This window comes from Rhipicephalus microplus, unplaced genomic scaffold (assembly GCF_043290135.1).
Source record: "Rhipicephalus microplus isolate Deutch F79 unplaced genomic scaffold, USDA_Rmic scaffold_53, whole genome shotgun sequence".
In the NCBI taxonomy this organism is placed as follows: domain Eukaryota; kingdom Metazoa; phylum Arthropoda; class Arachnida; order Ixodida; family Ixodidae; genus Rhipicephalus; species Rhipicephalus microplus.
In genome coordinates this window covers 1,738,124-1,752,436 of record NW_027464626.1, presented here as the reverse complement: position 1 = coordinate 1,752,436, position 14,313 = coordinate 1,738,124, and positions in this window count along the sequence as shown.

Genomic DNA, 14,313 nt, shown 5'->3' with positions numbered 1-14,313 from the left:
CACTCCACAACTAAAAACTCTTCAACTAGAAACTCCAAAACTAGAGACTCCACAACTAGAGAATTTACAACTAGAGACCTAAAAACTCAACAACTAGGAACTTCAAAATTCGAAACTCTACTAGAAACTACACAACTGGAAACTCCACAACTAGACACTCCACAACTAGAAACTCCACAACTAGAGACTCTGCAACTATGGAACTCCGCAACTAGAAACTCCGCAACAAGAAATTGCAGAGCTAGAAACATCACAACTAGACACTCCGCTACTAGAAACTCCACAACTTGAGACGCCGCAACTAGAAACTCCACAACTTGAAACTTCACAACGAGAAACTCCACAACTAGAAACTCTATAACTAGAGACTCCTCAACTAGAGAATTCGCAACTAGAAACTCCAAAACTAGAAACTCTACAACTAGAAACTCCGCAACTAGAAACTCCGCAACTAGAGACTCACCAACTAGAAACTCCACAACTAGAAACTCCACAACTACAAACTCCACAAATACAGACTCGGCAACTAGAAATTCCATATCTAGAAACTCCACAACTAAAAACTGCAAAACTAGAGACCTATCATTTAGAAACTCAACAACTAGAAACTCCACAACAAAAAACTCCACAACTGAAAACTCCACAACTTGAGACTCCGCAACTTGAAACTTCACAACTAGAAACTCCGCTATTAAAAACACCGCAACTAGAAACTCCGCAACTAGAAACTCCACAACTTAAAACTCCACAACTAGATACTCCACAACTGGAAACTCCACAACTAGATTATCCACAACTGGAAACTCCACAACTAAAAACTCCACAACTAGAGACTCCACAACTCGAATCTCCACAACTAGAAACTCCAGTACTAGAAACTCCACAACCAGAGACTCCCCAACTCCACAACTAGAAACTTCAAAACATGAAACTCCAACTAGATACTCCACAACTAGAAACTCCACAAATAGAGACTCCACAACTGGAAACTCCACAACTAGAGACTCTGCAACTAGAAACTTCACAACTAGAGACTCCGCAACTCCACAACTAGAAACTCCACAACTGAAAAATCCACAACTAGATACTCCACAACTAGAAAATCCACAACAAGAAACTCCACAACTATAGACTCAACAACTTGAAACTCCACAAGTTTAAACTCCACAACTTAAGACTCCACAACTAGAAACTCCACAACTGGAAACTCCACAACTAGAAACTCCGCCACTAGAAACTCCGCAACAGAAGACTATACAACTAGAAACTCCACAACTAGAAACTCCAAAACTAGAAACTCCACAACTAGAAACTCCACAACTAGAAACTTCACAACTAGAGACTCCGCAACTAGAGACTCCACAACTATAAACTCCACAACTAGAAACTCCACAACCAGAGACTCTGCAATTCCACAACTAGAAACTCCACAACAGCAAACTCCACAACTAGATACTCCGCAACTAGAAACTCCGCAACTAGAAACTCCACAACCAGAGACTCTGCAACTAGAAACTCCGCAACTAGAAACTCCGCAGCTAGAAACTAAACAACTAGAGACTCCAGAACTAGAAACTTCACGACTAGAAACTCCACAACTAGACACTCCACAACTAAAAACTCTTCAACTAGAAACTCCTAAACTAGAGACTCCACAACTAGAGAATCTACAACTAGAGACTTCAAACTAGAAACTCAACAACTAGAAACTCCACAACTAAAAACTCAACAACTAGAAATTCCACAGCACGAGACTCCGGAACTTGAAACTCCACATCTAGAGACTCCACAACTTGAAACTCCACAACTAGAGACTCTGCAACTATAAACTCCACAACTAGAGACTCCGCAACTCCACAACTATAAACTCCACAACTGAAAAATCAACAACTAGATACTCCACAACTAGAAAATCCCCAACTAGAAACTCCACAACTATAGACTCCACAGCTTGAAACTCCACACGTTTAAACTCCACAATTTAAGACTCCACAACTAGAATCTCCACAACTAGAAACTCCTCAACTAGAAACTCCGCAACTAGAAACTCCGCAACAGGAGACTCTACAACTAGAAACTCCACAACTAGAAACTCCAAAACTAGAAACTCCACAACTAGAAACTTCACACTAGAAACTCCGCAACTAGAGACTCCACAACTGGAAACTCCACAACTTCAAACTCCACAACTAGAAACTCGACAACCAGAAACTTCACAACTAGAAACTCCACAACTAGAAACTCCGCAACGAGAGACTCCACATCTAGAAACTCCACAACTAGAAAATCCACAACTACAAACTCCACAAATACAGACTCGGCAACTAGAAATTCCATATCTAGAAACTCCACAACTAGAAACTGCAAAACTAGAGACTTCACAACTAGAAACTCAACAACTAGAAACTCCACAACTAAAAACTCCACAACTGGAAACTCCACAACTTGAGACTCCGCAACTTGAAACTTCACAACTGGAAACTCCACAACTAGATACTCCACAACTGGAAACTCCACAGCTTGAAACTCCACAACTAGACTCCAAAACTCTAAACTCCACAACTAGAGACTCCGCAACTCGAAACTTCGCAACTAGATACTCCGCAACTAGAAACTCCACAACTAGAGACTCCACAACTTGAAACTCCACAACTTTAAACTCCACAACTTGAGACTCCACAACTAGAAACTCCACAACTCAAAACTCCACAACTGGAAACTCCACAATTAGAAACTCCACAACCAGAAACTCCCCAACTAGAAACTGCACAACTAAAAACTCCACAACTGGAAACTCCACAACTAGAAACTCCATAACTAGAAACTCCACAACTAGAGACTCCGCAACTAGAAACTCCACAACCAGGGACTCTGCAACTAGAAACTCCGCAACTAGAAACTCCGCAGCTAGAAACTACACAACTAGAGACTCCACAACTAGAAACTCCACAACTAGAAACTCCACAACTAGAAACTCCACAACTTGAAACCACACAACCTTAAGTTACGCAACTAGAAAATCCACAGCTAGAGATTCCGCAACTAGAAACTCCACAACTAGAAACTCCACAACTCAAAACTCCACAACTAGAAACTCCAAAACTCGAAACTCCACAACTCGAAACTCCACAACTGGAAACTCCACAACTAGACACTCCACAACTAAAAACTCTTCAACTAGAAAATCCAAAACTAGAGACTCCACAACTAGAGAATCTACAACTAGAGACTTCAAATTAGAAACTCAACAACTAGAAGCTTCAAAATTCGAAACTCTACTAGAAACTCCACAACTGGAAACTCCTCAACTAGACACTCCACAACTAGAAACTCCACAACTAGAGACTCTGGAACTATGGAACTCCGCAACTAGAAACTCCGCAACAAGAAATTCCAGAGCTAGAAACACCACAACTAGACACTCCGCAACTAGAAACTCTACAACTTAAAACTCCACAACTAGATACTCCACAACTGGAAACTCCACAACTAGAAACTCCACAACTAGAGACTCCACAACTCGAATCTCCACAACTAGAAACTCCAGTACTAGAAACTCCACAACCAGAGACTCCCCAACTCCACAACTAGAAACTTCACAACATGAAACTCCAACTAGATACTCCACAACTAGAAACTCCGCAAATAGGGACTCCACAACATGAAACTCCACAACTAGAGACTCTGCAACTAGAAACTTCACAACTAGAGACTCCGCAACTCCACAACTAGAAACTCCACAACTGAAAAATCCACAACTAGATACTCCACAACTAGAAAATCCACAACTAGAAACTCCACAATTATAGACTCAACAACTTGAAACTCCACAAGTTTAAACTCCACAACTTAAGACTCCACAACTAGAAACTCCACAACTGGAAACTCCACAACTAGAAACTCTGCAACTAGAAACTCCGCAACAGGAGACTCTACAACTAGAAACTCCACAACTAGAAACACCAAAACTAGAAACTCCACAACTAGAAACTTCACAACTAGAAACTCCACCACTAGAGACTCCACCACTAGAAACTCCACAACTAGAAACTCCACAACCAGAAACTCCTCAACTAGAAACTCCACAACTAGAAACTCCGCAACTAGAGACTCACCAACTAGAAACTCCACAACTACAAACTCCACAACTACAAACTCCACAAATACAGACTCGGCAACTAGAAATTCCATATCTAGAAACTCCACAACTAAAACTGCAAAACTAGAGACTTCTCAACTAGAAACTCAACAACTAGAAACTCCACAACTAAAAACTCCACAACTGAAAACTCCACAACTTGAGACTCCGCAACTTGAAACTTCACAACTAGAAACTCCGCTATTAAAAACTCCGCAACTAGAAACTCCACAACTAGAAAGTCCACAACTTAAAACTCCACAACTAGAAACTCCACCACTTTAAACTCCACAACTTGAGACTCCACAACTAGAAACTCCCCAACTAGAAACTCTGCAACTAGAGACTACACAACTAGAAACTCCACAACTAGAAACTCCACAACTACAAACTCCACAAATAGAGAATCGGCTACAAGAAATTTCATGTCTAGAAAGTCCACAACTAAAAACTGCACAACTGGAAACTCCACAACTAGAAACTCCACAACTAGGGACTCCGCAACTAGACTCCACAACTTGAAACTCCACAACTGGAGACTCCGCAACTAGAAACTCCACAACTAGAAACTCCACAACTGGAAACTCCACAACTAGATACTCCGCAACTAGAAACTCCACAACTAGAGACTCCACAACTTGAAACTCCACAACTCAAAACTCCACAACTGGAAACTCCACAATTAGAAACTCCACAACCAGAAACTCCACAACTAGAAACTCCACAACTAAAAACTCCACAACTTGAAACTCCGCAACTCGAAACTCCGCAGCTAGAAACTACACAACTAGAGACTCCACAACTAGAAACTCCACAACTAGAAACTCCACAACTAGAAACTCCACAACTTGAAATCTCACAACCTTGAGTTACGCAACTAGAAAATCCACAGCTAGAGATTCCGCAACTAGAAACTCCACAACTAGAAACTCCACAACTCAAAACTCCACAACTAGAAACTCCAAAACTCGAAACTCCACAACTAGAAACTCCACAACTGGAAACTCCACAACTAGACACTCCACAACTAAAACTCTTCAACTAGAAAATCCAAAACTAGAGACTCCACAACTAGAGAATCTACAACTAGAGACTTCAAACTAGAAACTCAACAACTAGAAGCTTCAAAATTCGAAACTCTACTGGAAACTACACAACTGGATACTCCACAACTAGACACTCCACAACTATAAAATCCACAACTAGAGACTCTGGAACTATGGAACTCCGCAACTAGAAACTCCGCAACAAGAAATTCCAGAGCTAGAAACACCACAACTAGACACTCCGCAACTAGAAACTCCACAATTTGAGACGCCGCAACTAGAAACTCCACAACTAGACACTCCACAACTAGAAAATCCACAACTAGAGACTCTGGAACTATGGAACTCCGCAACTAGAAACTCCGCAACAAGAAATTCCAGAGCTAGAAACACCAGAACTAGACACTCCGCAACTAGAAACTCCACAATTTGAGACGCCGCAACTAGAAACTCCACAACTTGAAACTTCACAACGAGAAACTCCACAACTAGAAAATCTACAACTAGAGACTCCTCAACTAGAGAATTCGCAACTAGAAACTCCAAACCTAGAGACTCTGCAACTAGAAACTCCGCAGCTAGAAACTCCACAACTAGAAACTCCCCAATTAGAAACTCCACAACTAGAGATTCCGCAACTAGAGACTCCACCACTAGAAACTCCACAACTAGAAATTACACAACCAGAAACTCCACAACTAGAAACTCCGCAACTAGAAACTCCGCAACAGAAGACTCTACAACTAGAAACTCCACAACTAGAAACTCCAAAACTAGAAACTCCACAACTAGAAACTCCACAACTAGAAACTTCACAACTAAAGACTCCGACACTAGAGACTCCACAACTATAAACCCCACAACTAGAAACTCCACAACCAGAGACTCTGCAACTCCACAACTATAAACTCCACAACTGAAAAATCCACAACTAGATACTCCACAACTAGAAAATCCCCAACTAGAAACTCCACAACTATAGACTCCACAGCTTGAAACTCCACACGTTTAAACTCCACAATTTAAGACTCCACAACTAGAAACTCCACAACTAGAAACTCCTCAACTAGAAACTCCGCAACTAGAAACTCCGCAACAGGAGACTCTACAACTAGAAACTCCACAACTAGAAACTCCAAAACTAGAAACTCCACAACTAGAAACTTCACACTAGAAACTCCGCAACTAGAGACTCCACAACTGGAAACTCCACAACTTCAAACTCCACAACTAGAAACTCGACAACCAGAAACTTCACAACTAGAAACTCCACAACTAGAAACTCCGCAACGAGAGACTCCACATCTAGAAACTCCACAACTAGAAACTCCACAACTACAAACTCCACAAATACAGACTCGGCAACTAGAAATTCCATATCTAGAAACTCCACAACTAGAAACTGCAAAACTAGAGACTTCACAACTAGAAACTCAACAACTAGAAACTCTACAACTAAAAACTCCACAACTGGAAACTCCACAACTTGAGACTTCGCAACTTGAAACTTCACAACTGGAAACTCCACAACTAGATACTCCACAACTGGAAACTCCACAGCTTGAAACTCCACAACTAGACTCCAAAACTTGAAACTCCACAACTAGAGACTCCGCAACTGGAAACTTCGCAACTAGATACTCCGCAACTAGAAACTCCACAACTAGAGACTCCACAACTTGAAACTCCACAACTTTAAACTCCACAACTTGAGACTCCACAACTAGAAACTCCACAACTCAAAACTCCACAACCAGAAACTCCACAATTAGAAACTCCACAACCAGAAACTCCCCAACTAGAAACTGCACAACTAAAAACTCCACAACTGGAAACTCCACAACTAGAAACTCCACAACTAGAAACTCCACAACTAGAGACTCCGCAACTAGAAACTCCACAACCAGGGACTCTGCAACTAGAAACTCCGCAGCTAGAAACTACACAACTAGAGACTCCACAACTAGAGACTCCACAACTAGAAACTCCACAACTAGAAACTCCACAACTTGAAACCACACAACCTTAAGTTACGCAACTAGAAAATCCACAGCTAGAGATTCCGCAACTAGAAACTCCACAACTAGAAACTCCACAACTCAAAACTCCACAACTAGAAACTCCAAAACTCGAAACTCCACAACTCGAAACTCCACAAGTGGAAACTCCACAACTAGACACTCCACAACTAAAAACTCTTCAACTAGAAAATCCAAAACTAGAGACTCCACAACTAGAGAATCTACAACTAGAGACTTCAAATTAGAAACTCAACAACTAGAAGCTTCAAAATTCGAAACTCTACTAGAAACTCCACAACTGGAAACTCCTCAACTAGACACTCCACAACTAGAAACTCCACAACTAGAGACTCTGGAACTATGGAACTCCGCAATTAGAAACTCCGCAACAAGAAATTCCAGAGCTAGAAACACCACAACTAGACACTCCGCAACTAGAAACTCTACAACTTAAAACTCCACAACTAGATACTCCACAACTGGAAACTCCACAACTAGAAACTCCACAACTAGAGACTCCACAACTCGAATCTCCACAACTAGAAACTCCAGTACTAGAAACTCCACAACCAGAGACTCCCCAACTCCACAACTAGAAACTTCACAACATGAAACTCCAACTAGATACTCCACAACTAGAAACTCCACAAATAGAGACTCCACAACTGGAAACTCCACAACTAGAGACTCTGCAACTAGAAACTTCACAACTAGAGACTCCGCAACTCCACAACTAGAAACTCCACAACTGAAAAATCCACAACTAGATACTCCACAACTAGAAAATCCACAACTAGAAACTCCACAATTATAGACTCAACAACTTGAAACTCCACAAGTTTAAACTCCACAACTTAAGACTCCACAACTAGAAACTCCACAACTGGAAACTCCACAACTAGAAACTCCGCAACTAGAAACTCCGCAACAGGAGACTCTACAACTAGAAACTCCACAACTAGAAATTCCAAAACTAGAAACTCCACAACTAGAAACTTCACAACTAGAAACTCCACCACTAGAGACTCCACCACTAGAAACTCCACAACTAGAAACTCCACAACCAGAAACTCCTCAACTAGAAACTCCACAACTAGAAACTCCACAACTAGAGACTCACCAACTAGAAACTCCACAACTACAAACTCCACAACTACAAACTCCACAAATACAGACTCGGCAACTAGAAATTCCATATCTAGAAACTCCACAACTAAAACTGCAAAACTAGAGACTTCTCAACTAGAAACTCAACAACTAGAAACTCCACAACTAAAAACTCCACAACTGAAAACTCCACAACTTGAGACTCCGCAACTTGAAACTTCACAACTAGAAACTCCGCTATTAAAAACTCCGCAACTAGAAACTCCACAACTAGAAAGTCCACAACTTAAAACTCCACAACTAGAAACTCCACCATTTTAAACTCCACAACTTGAGACTCCACAACTAGAAACTCCACAACTAGAAACCCTGCAACTAGAGACTACACAACTAGAAACTCCACAACTAGAAACTCCACAACTACAAACTCCACAAATAGAGAATCGGCTACAAGAAATTTCATGTCTAGAAAGTCCACAACTAAAAACTGCACAACTGGAAACTCCACAACTAGAAACTCCACAACTAGGGACTCCGCAACTAGACTCCACAACTTGAAACTCCACAACTAGAGACTCCGCAACTAGAAACTCCACAACTAGAAACTCCACAACTTGAGACTCCACAACTAGAAACTCCACAACTCAAAACTCCACAACTGGAAACTCCACAATTAGAAACTCCACAACCAGAAACTCCACAACTAGAAACTCCACAACTAAAAACTCCACAACTAGAAACTTCACAACTAGAAACTCCACAACTAGAAACTCCACAACTCAAAACTCCACAACTAGAAACTCCAAAACTCGAAACTCCACAACTCGAAACTCCACAACTGGAAACTCCACAACTAGACACTCCACAACTAAAAACTCTTCAACTAGAAAATCCAAAACTAGAGACTCAACAACTAGAGAATCTACAACTAGAGACTTCAAATTAGAAACTCAACAACTAGAAGCTTCAAAATTCGAAACTCTACTAGAAACTCCACAACTGGAAACTCCTCAACTAGACACTCCACAACTAGAAACTCCACAACTAGAGACTCTGGAACTATGGAACTCCGCAACTAGAAACTCCGCAACAAGAAATTCCAGAGCTAGAAACACCACAACTAGACACTCCGCAACTAGAAACTCTACAACTTAAAACTCCACAACTAGATACTCCACAACTGGAAACTCCACAACTAGAAACTCCACAACTAGAGACTCCACAACTCGAATCTCCACAACTAGAAACTCCAGTACTAGAAACTCCACAACCAGAGACTCCCCAACTCCACAACTAGAAACTTCACAACATGAAACTCCAACTAGATACTCCACAACTAGAAACTCCGCAAATAGAGACTCCACAACATGAAACTCCACAACTAGAGACTCTGCAACTAGAAACTTCACAACTAGAGACTCCGCAACTCCACAACTAGAAACTCCACAACTGAAAAATCCACAACTAGATACTCCACAACTAGAAAATCCACAACTAGAAACTCCACAATTATAGACTCAACAACTTGAAACTCCACAAGTTTAAACTCCACAACTTAAGACTCCACAACTAGAAACTCCACAACTGGAAACTCAACAACTAGAAACTCCGCAACTAGAAACTCCGCAACAGGAGACTCTACAACTAGAAACTCCACAACTAGAAACACCAAAACTAGAAACTCCACAACTAGAAACTTCACAACTAGAAACTCCACCACTAGAGACTCCACCACTAGAAACTCCACAACTAGAAACTCCACAACCAGAAACTCCTCAACTAGAAACTCCACAACTAGAAACTCCGCAACTAGAGACTCACCAACTAGAATCTCCCCAACTACAAACTCCACAACTACAAACTCCACAAATACAGACTCGGCAACTAGAAATTCCATATCTAGAAACTCCACAACTAAAACTGCAAAACTAGAGACTTCTCAACTACAAACTCAACAACTAGAAACTCCACAACTAAAAACTCCACAACTGAAAACTCCACAACTTGAGACTCCGCAACTTGAAACTTCACAACTAGAAACTCCGCTATTAAAAACTCCGCAACTAGAAACTCCACAACTAGAAAGTCCACAACTTAAAACTCCACAACTAGAAACTCCACCACTTTAAACTCCACAACTTGAGACTCCACAACTAGAAACTCCCCAACTAGAAACTCTGCAACTAGAGACTACACAACTAGAAACTCCACAACTAGAAACTCCACAACTACAAACTCCACAAATAGAGAATCGGCTACAAGAAATTTCATGTCTAGAAAGTCCACAACTAAAAACTGCACAACTGGAAACTCCACAACTAGAAACTCCACAACTAGGGACTCCGCAACTAGACTCCACAACTTGAAACTTCACAACTGGAGACTCCGCAACTAGAAACTCCACAACTAGAAACTCCACAACTGGAAACTCCACAACTAGATACTCCGCAACTAGAAACTCCACAACTAGAGACTCCACAACTTGAAACTCCACAGCTTTAAACTCCACAACTTGAGACTCCACAACTAGAAACTCCACAACTCAAAACTCCACAACTGGAAACTCCACAATTAGAAACTCCACAACCAGAAACTCCACAACTAGAAACTCCACAACTAAAAACTCCACAACTTGAAACTCCGCAACTCGAAACTCCGCAGCTAGAAACTACACAACTAGAGACTCCACAACTAGAAACTCCACAACTAGAAACTCCACAACTAGAAACTCCACAACTTGAAATCTCACAACCTTAAGTTACGCAACTAGAAAATCCACAGCTAGAGATTCCGCAACTAGAAACTCCACAACTAGAAACTCCACAACTCAAAACTCCACAACTAGAAACTCCAAAACTCGAAACTTCACAACTAGAAACTCCACAACTGGAAACTCCACAACTAGACACTCCACAACTAAAACTCTTCAACTAGAAAATCCAAAACTAGAGACTCCACAACTAGAGAATCTACAACTAGAGACTTCAAACTAGAAACTCAACAACTAGAAGCTTCAAAATTCGAAACTCTACTGGAAACTACACAACTGGATACTCCACAACTAGACACTCCACAACTAGAAAATCCACAACTAGAGACTCTGGAACTATGGAACTCCGCAACTAGAAACTCCGCAACAAGAAATTCCAGAGCTAGAAACACCACAACTAGACACTCCGCAACTAGAAACTCCACAATTTGAGACGCCGCAACTAGAAACTCCACAACTAGACACTCCACAACTAGAAAATCCACAACTAGAGACTCTGGAACTATGGAACTCCGCAACTAGAAACTCCGCAACAAGAAATTCCGGAGCTAGAAACACCAGAACTAGACACTCCGCAACTAGAAACTCCACAATTTGAGACGCCGCAACTAGAAACTCCACAACTTGAAACTTCACAACGAGAAACTCCACAACTAGAAAATCTACAACTAGAGACACCTCAACTAGAGAATTCGCAACTAGAAACTCCAAACCTAGAGACTCTGCAACTAGAAACTCCGCAGCTAGAAACTCCACAACTAGAAACTCCACAATTAGAAACTCCACAACTAGAGATTCCGCAACTAGAGACTCCACCACTAGAAACTCCACAACTAGAAATTACACAACCAGAAACTCCACAACTAGAAACCCCGCAACTAGAAACTCCGCAACAGAAGACTCTACAACTAGAAACTCCACAACTAGAAACTCCAAAACTAGAAACTCCACAACTAGAAACTCCACAACTAGAAACTTCACAACTAAAGACTCCGACACTAGAGACTCCACAACTATAAACCCCACAACTAGAAACTCCACAACCAGAGACTCTGCAACTCCACAACTATAAACTCCACAACTGAAAAATCCACAACTAGATACTCCACAACTAGAAAATCCCCAACTAGAAACTCCACAACTATAGACTCCACAGCTTGAAACTCCACACGTTTAAACTCCACAATTTAAGACTCCACAACTAGAAACTCCACAACTAGAAACTCCTCAACTAGAAACTCCGCAACTAGAAAGTCCGCAACAGGAGACTCTACAACTAGAAACTCCACAACTAGAAACTCCAAAACTAGAAACTCCACAACTAGAAACTTCACACAAGAAACTCCGCAACTAGAGACTCCACAACTGGAAACTCCACAACTTCAAACTCCACAACTAGAAACTCGACAACCAGAAACTTCACAACTAGAAACTCCACAACTAGAAACTCCGCAACGAGAGACTCCACATCTAGAAACTCCACAACTAGAAACTCCACAACTACAAACTCCACAAATACAGACTCGGCAACTAGAAATTCCATATCTAGAAACTCCACAACTAGAAACTGCAAAACTAGAGACTTCACAACTAGAAACTCAACAACTAGAAACTCCACAACTAAAAACTCCACAACTGGAAACTCCACAACTTGAGACTTCGCAACTTGAAACTTCACAACTGGAAACTCCACAACTAGATACTCCACAACTGGAAACTCCACAGCTTGAAACTCCACAACTAGACTCCAAAACTTGAAACTCCACAACTAGAGACTCCGCAACTGGAAACTTCGCAACTAGATACTCCGCAACTAGAAACTCCGCAACTAGAGACTCCACAACTTGAAACTCCACAACTTTAAACTCCACAACTTGAGACTCCACAACTAGAAACTCCACAACTCAAAACTCCACAACTGGAAACTCCACAATTAGAAACTCCACAACCAGAAACTCCCCAACTAGAAACTGCACAACTAAAAACTCCACAACTGGAAACTCCACAACTAGAAACTCCATAACTAGAAACTCCACAACTAGAGACTCCGCAACAGGAAACTCCACAACCAGGGACTCTGCAACTAGAAACTCCGCAACTAGAAACTCCGCAGCTAGAAACTACACAACTAGAGACTCCACAACTAGAAACTCCACAACTAGAAACTCCACAACTAGAAACTCCACAACTTGAAACCACACAACCTTAAGTTACGCAACTAGAAAATCCACAGCTAGAGATTCCGCAACTAGAAACTCCACAACTAGAAACTCCACAACTCAAAACTCCACAACTAGAAACTCCAAAACTCGAAACTCCACAACTCGAAACTCCACAAGTGGAAACTCCACAACTAGACACTCCACAACTAAAAACTCTTCAACTAGAAAATCCAAAACTAGAGACTCCACAACTAGAGAATCTACAACTAGAGACTTCAAATTAGAAACTCAACAACTAGAAGCTTCAAAATTCGAAACTCTACTAGAAACTCCACAACTGGAAACTCCTCAACTAGACACTCCACAACTAGAAACTCCACAACTAGAGACTCTGGAACTATGGAACTCCGCAACTAGAAACTCCGCAACAAGAAATTCCAGAGCTAGAAACACCACAACTAGACACTCCGCAACTAGAAACTCTACAACTTAAAACTCCACAACTAGATACTCCACAACTGGAAACTCCACAACTAGAAACTCCACAACGAGAGACTCCACAACTCGAATCTCCACAACTAGAAACTCCAGTACTAGAAACTCCACAACCAGAGACTCCCCAACTCCACAACTAGAAACTTCACAAATAGAGACTCCACAACTGGAAACTCCACAACTAGAGACTCTGCAACTAGAAACTTCACAACTAGAGACTCCGCAACTCCACAACTAGAAACTCCACAACTGAAAAATCCACAACTAGATACTCCACAACTAGAAAATCCACAACTAGAAACTCCACAATTATAGACTCAACAACTTGAAACTCCACAAGTTTAAACTCCACAACTTAAGACTCCACAACTAGAAACTCCACAACTGGAAACTCCACAACTAGAAACTCCGCAACTAGAAACTCCGCAACAGGAGACTCTACAACTAGAAACTCCACAACTAGAAACTCCAAAACTAGAAACTCCACAACTAGAAACTTCACAACTAGAAACTCCACCACTAGAGACTCCACCACTAGAAACTCCACAACTAGAAACTCCACAACCAGAAACTC